This window comes from Macrosteles quadrilineatus, unplaced genomic scaffold (assembly GCF_028750875.1).
Source record: "Macrosteles quadrilineatus isolate MER2022 unplaced genomic scaffold, UCM_ALF_1.0 Scaffold_3__2_contigs__length_128488019, whole genome shotgun sequence".
NCBI classification, from domain to species: domain Eukaryota; kingdom Metazoa; phylum Arthropoda; class Insecta; order Hemiptera; family Cicadellidae; genus Macrosteles; species Macrosteles quadrilineatus.
In genome coordinates, this window is record NW_026542596.1 from 89559792 (window position 1) to 89568023 (window position 8232).

Sequence of the window (8232 nt, forward strand, 5' to 3'; positions counted from 1 at the left end):
TTGTAGATCGTATGCGTTATCGCATGCTACAAAATAGTTGCAAGAGTTGACACATGTAGGCGCACGTTCCCCTCGTTCCAGACCATGGTGGAAGCCTTACCATGGTCTCAGACAGCAGTGCACGCTACCTAGAGCCTTGCTTGCTTTTTTACTAAAACATATGTTTTTTTAATAGCATAGACTAAGCGTATGTTTTATCTATGATAATAGCCTAGTTATGTAGTGGATTTCCGTAAAAACGATAAAATGTTGCAATGAAATACTACCATTATTGTGAAAAGCAACTCGCATGTTGAAGTTTTGTAATATTTGTAACAAACAAGTTACGTAACTCATTAGTTTTTCACGCATCTTCAAGTGAGGGGTCATACAGGTTAAGATAACAGCTTCCTTTTGATTGCTCATGTGTTAATTAGAACTATCTAAGTTCATGTTATCTCTTGACCTATTGTCAGTTGGAATAAATTTGAATATTTCTCTGACGTTTTTCTGAATAGTCGGCATTATCTGAGGTCATAAGGCTAAGAGTACAAATACTGTTGATAAAGAGATGAAAACTTAGTTTCCCGGTTACTTGTGTTTGAGCTGTTCTTGAGGTAAGTCTTTATTAACTTTATTTTGACATATCTTGTAATCTTTTTGAAGCGCTATAATTGCCTTCCATTCTCAAGTCCAGTTATAACAGAAATTAGTGTTTGCTTATTACGTAATTTATACATTTATATTTAAAATTATTAGCTTAGAGTTTACTTAACAATATTTTGCTGCTCCCCAATTTTGTAGTGTAAATGTGTATGTATTGTATCTTATTAATATCAAAGAATCTAGTTTTGAGTTAATTTGTTGTTGGTTGTTTCTCCGTGGTCTATTTAGATAAATCTGGCTAACTCCCATCATAGTCTTTTTTAGCCCTGTCGTGAGTGCACCGTTATAGGACTCTGTTTTAGTGTTTAGTAAAGTCGATCAAGATACTAGTGTACGTATGAAAATTGTATTGTAGATTAGAGAAGTAGCACGGCCGCCTTTGCCTTTAACTCTAGGCCACGACCTTCGAAGTGGCAACGTCGCAAGTGGTGTTGTAACAGCTGTTTTGTTTGGAAGCAGCTAATGGTATTTTTGTATTTACGAAAGATTGGTTACTGGACTATGACAATATTGACTCCGCTTAAAATGTACAGATATAGATTTTTAATTAATGTTGTTTCAGTTTTCAATTCTGTATGTTTTCTTTTCAATATTTTAATACATTTATGTTCATAAATTTAAATTTAAATCAATAAAGTGCGAATGAATGACCTGATGTCACCTTTCCGCCATGTTATCTTATGGGATGTCTGTCACTAAACAACACCACTTGCGACGTTGCCAATTCTACCAGGCCGCAGTCTGTAGTTAAAGGTGGCCGTGGTAGTAGTTTAGGTGAAAATTGTAGAGTAAGTGAGGGAAGTATAGTGTATGTAAGGGAATTAGTTTAGAAAACGGTGGTAGAATGAAACCTGTTAATCTTATTATTTATTATCCTATCCTACTAATATTATAAGTGAGAAAGTTTGGATGTATGGATGTTTGTGACAAGTAAACAACCCGATTAGCATATAGACGCAATCTTATCTCAAAAATCGTTTTGGGCTTTGCCCCAGTGGCTCTGGACTGGAGCTTCCCATATTAACGTTATGAGTCACATTTAAAAGGAATAAAAGAATTTTGTCAGCTGTTTTAACTACACAAGTTTGTTCTATAATATTAAATAAATAGCATTAAAAAGTTATAAGGTTTACCAACATCGTGCAGCACTATTATTTTTTTGCGTTTAGGACAACATCTAATTTGAACGTAAATTTAAAATAACCACATTTTCTTAAACCGTGTCCTCTCCTATTGCAAACGCAAAGCATGAGTATAACTGCAATAATCATTTTATACTTATACTCCTACCCCGTACATGTAAAGATAAAAAAAATTTTCTACATCACGCCCTCTTACCGTTGCAAAGCACATGTACAACAGCTAGTCAAACATATGTGAGCAAATTTAGATTTTATGGTTGTAAAACAGTTTTTAATTACCTGTGAAATTGATTGGTTAAGACAAGGGTTTGCTAAGATTGAAAATGAAATGAAAGTCAGGCCTTTGAGAATGTATTTACTCTACAAAGCTTATATTTAAAAACTAAAGAACCAGGTTTCGTAAATCTTCGCCCGGATAAGGAAATAAATGAGGATGTTTTTTTGGAAAATATTTGATAGGATTGTACATAGTAATTCAGAAAAAAATTAAAATAATCCACTGATACTTTTAAGGTTGAATGTACACGAATTAATCATCCCGTAGGCTCTGGCAGATTGGGGTTTCAAACATTTGTTCTAGCTATCAAACCATATCACCACCATGTGTTGAGGAGCATGGAGGTATAATTTGTATGAAATGCAACCAAACTTCGAAAAAAACCAACTCTTTTTCATTGCTCATCAGGTTGATAGGTGTAATGCAATAAAGAAATGTCTAGACTGTGAAAATCTTATCCGTATTTGATAGCGGTCAACCCCACACAAGTGTGGAGAAGTATATTGTGAATCCTGCTACTCATCCAGGACCCCAACCATAAATATTTTATGAAGCCTGACAATAGAAAACCAAAGACCAGAGACTTTCTTTTAATATTTTTTTGCTTTGAAACTTGCCAGGATGAACCCTTATCATCAGACTCAGACGCCAAAGTACACAATGTTAACTTGTGCGTATCAAAACAATTAATTCTGCCACCAGTGTGTCCATGGAAGCTATTGCACAACTTGTGAGAACCGCACTAAGGGGTTTGAAACTGACCCAGTCAGACATTTCATGAACTATGTTATGAATGTAAGGAAACCTTTTAAGATGTATGTGTTATAGCAAACAACGGCCAGGGTTTTGATTTTCAGTTTTTGTTCAAGTATGTTCTGGAAGAGACCAGGCTCACACCAGACTTGATCATGAGGGGAACTAAAATTGTCAAAATGAAAATGGACAACGTCAGGTTGATACTTGATAGATTCCTTGAGCTACTTTCCTATGTCTCTTGTGGCACTCCCCAAGGCCTTTGATTTGCCTCAGAGAAAAGAAGGGATATTTCCCACATTTATTTAATACTCTTAAAAACCAAAACTATGTGGACCAATGCAATGCCAGCAAATGAGTTTTACTGTCCTGATTCAATGTTTGCAAAGTCTCATAAAGACTTTGAATCTTGTTACGCCACTCAAGTAAAAAATAACTACACATTTGATTTTAAAAAATCCTAGAGTACTGCATATCAGATATTGAAGTCGTGGCCCAAGCTAGCCTTAAGTTTTACCATAGATAAAACATACGTCTACATATCGTCTACGGTTTTACCTAATTTTCCTACAAGAGTGAAATGCTGACCCTTTCCTTGAGACTATAACTATTGCTTGCGCATGTAACTTGGCTTTTCAAGGAATATTTTTAAAGCCAAACTCTATTGGTCTTATTCTAAAGAATGGGCACAGGCCAATAGATGCTCAATCAGCAATTGCCCTGCAGTGGTTATAATGGGAGGAATAGAGGTGAGGAGTTAGAATAGAACATGCAGGGCGGGTCAAAGAGATTAAGATTAATGGGAAGAAAGTGGATGGTTTTGATGGTTAAACAGTGTATGAATTTCAAGGCTGCTACTGGCATGGTTGCCCTAAATGCTTCCTCTACCATCGTGAGGTTTCGTTTAAAGAGGATCCCTCTGAAAATTTAGATCAGCAATACGAACGCACCAAGTAAAAATTGCAAAGATAGGTGACAATATGATAGTAATGTGAGAATGCGATTTCAGGAACCAGAAAAAGACAGAAAACTTAAAACACCTACTAGACAGATTACCGATTCTTGACCATTTGCCTTTCAACCCGAGGCAGGCGTTTTTTGGTGGCAGAACCGGGAATAAAAAAACCTAACATAAATGTACATATTAAAGACCATCCAATATGTCGACTTTGCTCACTTTATCCCTGGGTATGTAAATATGGCAAGTACCTTGTAGGCGATCCAACAAACTATGTAGGAGACAAAGAATGTAGACAGAGAGGTATTAATGTTGAAGGCCTACTCAAATGTAAATCTCTTCCACCTTGTGAGCTTTTATCACCCCGTACTCCCCACTAAAGTGGATGAAAAATAAATATTTGTTTTATGTGAACTTGTGCAGCTTGTGAGGGTGTCCAGATCCAAGGCGATTTTAATAATGAAAGTAAATATATAGTGCGCTGGTTGGGATCATGGACGAAATCAGAAATTCTATCGACGAAAGTTATACATGTGTGAGCTTTGGGAATATGAGGTGGCTAAATAGGAAAAAAGAGAATTGTTTACTGACTTTTCAATAATTTTTAAAAAAATTAAACAAATGGCATCTGAGTTCCCTGGCTTGTGTGACACTGAGGAAGACAAAGACAAAATATATTGACGACTATTTTATAAATAGGGTACGTCCAACTAGAAAAAGAAAAAGTTGTCCAAAAAAAATAGTGGACTTAGATCATTAGGAAAACTTTTGCTCAATTAATTTGTTGGTAAGTTTGGACAAAGAGAAACCCAAACAAAAGCAATTATAATAAGGTATCCAAAGTTTCCTTTCAAAATGCTAACCATTCCAGAAATAGATGTCAATAGAGTCCATATAGTAAATGATGGGGTTGTGGTTGTTGAGGAGGTTGGGGAGCCGATGCAAAACGTCAATTTTGTGATTGCAGCATACACTACAGCTAAATATATGCTTAAATTGTATGAGCACCTAGATGCCCTGGGTGGTCAGCTAGTATACTATGATACTGACTCAGTATTATCTTACTAATAAATGTGAAAGTTTGTGTGTATGTTTGTTTGTTTGTTTGTTTTAAGTTCAATCACGCATAAACTACTGGACGGATTGGGCTGAAATTTGGCATGATGATGGCTCACATTCCCGATTAACATACAGGCATATTCTTGTCTCAAAAATCCTTTCGGGCTCCGCCCCAGTGGCTCTGTAGTTCCCCATGTTAACCTTATGAGTATTCATATTTAAAGGTAATTAAAGAATTTAGTCAGCTGTTTCAACTAAACAAGTTGGTTCTATGATATGCAAAAGCATTTAAAGTTACGATTAAAGTCAAGCATTAAGTTTAAGATTTGCCAACAGGGTGCAGAACTATAATTTTTTTTGCGTTTATGAAAACAGCTAATTTTAACTAAGCAGCAACAAAAAACTGTGATGATGTGCAATGAGAACTGTCAAGTAGGACTGTGAAGTAGGATTGTTTACAGTTATATTTATGTTTTTAATTTCATGAATAGTTTTTGATTCATTTTTCTCTGTTGTTTAGGTGAAGTGGTGGAACAATATAGCTATGGTAGATTTGTGATACTATAGTTTACCGTAAATTTAAAGAAGCAAATTTTATCAAAATGTGTCCTCCTTCAATGCAAACGCAAAGCTTGATTATAACTGCAAAAAGCATTTGAAATATTTATATGCCAACCCCGTACGAAGGTCGGGTACTCTGCTAGTACGTATATAAGGGTGGTTTATAAAAAGGACCAACAGGGGATTGCCTCGGCAAAATGACTGATGACCATGGATGAAAATGGCCGAGTATATGGAGCTGGCTCTTTTCTAGTTGAGTTTGTATCTGGGGGTTTAAAAATCTATTCATATCTTGTATGGTCAACAAATAAGCAAGCACTAGTCTCTGTTTGTAAAGTTAAAGGACTAACACTAAATATGAAAACTTGGGTTTTGAAATATGAAAGATAAGGTTTTGAAAGTTTAAAAGACGTTTTTGAAACGGTACTCATTGGGAGTGTTATAAAAAATAAACAACGTGTATTTACTTGCACAGTTTTGTTAATATTAAACATCCACGACAACTTTTGCAGTATTTTGGTGATTGTGAAATGAAATGTACTATACAAGCGGAAGCAGAGTTTTACCTCAGCCGTGTGTGGTCACTTTTGCTTACAGTTTCTCAGCAATGTTTAGTTTGAGCGACAGAGGTTCGCATATAAAAAGAGGCTATTTCCCACCTGTATATGTTAGTGAAGGTGAATAAATGGAAGATTGGACTTATTGATTTGATGACATTTAATTCAATCCCAAATATTCATGCTGGTGTCAATGACAAGTTTTGTTGTGGTAACAAATCAATCACAGTGGATGAAGGGGCGTATGAAATTGAAGATTTAGAAACAATTTTACAATCAAAAGTAGGAATAGATGTAGAACTAAAACTAAAAGCAATGAATAATAAACTACTGAAATAAAGTGTATCCAAACTATAAATGTTACAAAAAGTGAAACTTTTACATCCCTACATCCCTTCTACATCCCTACACCCCTCCTACATCCCCTAGTTTGATAATACAATATTTAAAGCAGATGTAAAATACATTTCTGACAGACCATTCAGTATTATAAAAGTTAATGTAAAACGTGTTGAGTGTAACATAGTTAGTGAGTCGTTTGATAACGACACAGAAGGACATTTCATACACGAGTTCTACCCAAACGTAAGACCTACGTATAAAATAGTGGAGGTACGCAACACAATCATTTATTCATTTTTGTTGTTTTTGCCTCCTGATCACAAGTAATAATTTACAATCATTTATTTGCCCCTGAACGTTAAAAGGAGAAACAAGGTCACAATCCACCTGAGGGATCACAACAGTAAAAATATTAATTTAAGAAACGAGAGCATTTCCGTCAGGTTGCATATAAGGGAGAAAAATGGGTCTAGTATTTAGAGAGGTTACAACAGCAATACCAGTCAGCAAGTGTCAAGACACAGAAAGGTTAACAACGATGGTGCAAAAGCGGGTTTTAAAAGTTTTTAAGCTCATTGGGATTCAAAGTTTAAGATGCTGGTAATATAAAATAGCGCAGAGTATAGTGATGTAATAACAGGAATTGAGTTTCACACGCATTTAATCCATATGCGTCATCAAAATATTTTAAAAATAACTATGAAATACGTATATCCATCAGTCAACAAGACATAATAACTGCCCCATTTGACAGTGCTCTTCATATCGTGGACAAGGTTAGTGGTAAAAACATGATAAAACTGCTGCTGATGTCAAGACGCGAACTTGACTTGCAAACAACAAACTGAAACTTTGTCAAGATACGAGAGTGGTGGTGTTGAGGTTGATTGAACCAAGAATGTTGATATAGAAACCACTATTAAAAACTTACATACAACAGAGCGAGATAGAAAGCTTTAAAATGCCTGCTGGCTAGGACCAGGTAAATCCACTGAGCTATGGTAAATCAGAAAAAAAGGAATTTGCATTTAGCATACCATTGCACATGCTGTTGGGATTTACAGAGGATTACAGCTAGTCACAGCTAAGCTGGCACTTGCCCGAGCGATAGAAATTCGCTACTAACCTAGTTCAAAAACATTGCCTGCAGTCGTGCGGGTTGCATCAACTGACCGCGCGGTCCGAGTGAAGGCGCTGATGGCGCTGGGATAAATAAAATAGGAATATCTTAATTTTAAGGATGTTTAACGATTTGTACTTTTTGAAATGAGTGCAAAAAACTAATAAATTATAATATAGAGCTTACCTATTTTTTCCGAAACGATTTCCTAACTTTTTCAAAATTCTACGGACGCTCTCTTCACTTCCACTAAAATAATTTTTTCCCTGAGTGAGTTTCGCAACATTTTTGCAGTTGGAAGCCTTTTTTCTGTTATATAAAATTCGTACACTAACCTCCGGACGACACACTCGTCGAAATTGTCCAACCCGGTGATGGGCTTTTGTCTCTTTTTTGTACTAACGTGTGGTGGTGGTGGCTAACGTGAGGCAAAAGTTATCCACAAATGAAAATGCTGTCTACAGTGCAGACGCCACTCAAGTTACGGTAATTTACAAAAAATTACATGCTTGTTTTGGAGAGTACCACACATTACCGTATCTGACACATCTAAAGTTGCTAAAAATGATTAAAAAAGATACAAAAGTTCATTTTTTATTCAAAACATGGGAACTACACGAGTACCCATCACTTCCATAGACAACTTTTTAATCGTGGACTATAAAGACATCAAGTCAAATTGAAAAGTCGCGCTATATAGTAGTTGGTTTTCAAACCGTGCGAAGGAGTTGTTTAAGATAGGACTAGAGGAACTATCGTGAAATTTCGAAATTTCGTGTTTTAAATGTTCCGTGTCCCGTGTTGTATTTTATGTAAAT